The following is a 1,166-nucleotide window of genomic DNA, read 5'->3' on the forward strand; positions in this document are numbered from 1 at the left end:
GTAAATATCTGTGAAATCCATCTGGTCCAATGTATCATTTAAAGCTCTCGTTTCTTTCTTTCTTTTTTTTTTTTTAAAGCTCTAGTTTCTTTGGAGATGTTGTGCTTAGAAAATCTGTCGATTGTAGAAACTGCTACATGCAACTCACCAAGGATAAGTGTATTATTATCTAAGTATGTCTTAACTTTCGTATTAATTGATTGATATACTTGGCAGCTCCCACATTCGGGGCATAAATATTCATGATTGTTAGGTCCTCTTGTTGGATAGATCCTTTAAGTATGATATAGTGTCCCTCTTCATCTCTTACTACAGTCTTTGGGATAAACTTTAATTTATCTGATATAAGGATGGCTACCCCTGCTTTCTTTTGAGGACCATTGGAATGGTAAATGGTTCTCCAACCTTTTATTTTCAGGCTGTAGGTGTCCTTAGGTCTAAAATGAGTCTCTTGTAGACAGCAAATAGATGGGTCCTGCTTTTTTATCCAGTCTGAAGCCCTGCACCTTTTTATGGGGTCATTAAGCCCATTCATATTCAGAGTTACTATTGAAAGGTATGAATTTAGTGTCATCATGATACCTATTCAGTCCCTGTTTTTTGTGGATTGTTTTCTTGGACTTCCTCTTTCTTTTACAGAGCCCCCCTTAATCTTTCTTGCAGAGCTGGTTTGGTGGTCACATATTCTTTCAGTTTCTGCCTATCTTGGAAGCTCTTTATCTCTCCTTCCATTTTGAATGAGAACCTTGCTGGATCAAGTATTCTTGGCTGCATGTTCTTCTCATTTAGGACCCTGAATATATCCTGCCAGCCCTTTCTGGCCTGCCATGTCTCTGTGGAGAGGCCTGCTGTTAACCTAATACTTCTCCCCATAAAGGTTAGCGATCCCTTGACTCTTGCTGCTTTAAGGATCTTGTCTTTATCTTTGTAATTTGCAAGTTTCACTATTAAATGTCGAGGTGTTGAACGATTTTTATTGATTTTAGGGGGGAATCTTTCTATCTCCAGGATCTGAATGCCTGTTTCCCTTCCCAAGTTAGGGAAGTTCTCAGCTGTGATATGTTCAAATACACTTTCTGGTCCTCTGTCCCTTTTGACGCCCTCTGGAACCCAATTAAGCATAGATTTTTCCTTCTGAAGCTGTCATTTATTTCCCTTAACCTATC

Source organism: Nyctereutes procyonoides, unplaced genomic scaffold, assembly GCF_905146905.1.
Source record: "Nyctereutes procyonoides isolate TBG_1078 unplaced genomic scaffold, NYPRO_anot_genome, whole genome shotgun sequence".
In the NCBI taxonomy this organism is placed as follows: Eukaryota; Metazoa; Chordata; class Mammalia; order Carnivora; family Canidae; genus Nyctereutes; species Nyctereutes procyonoides.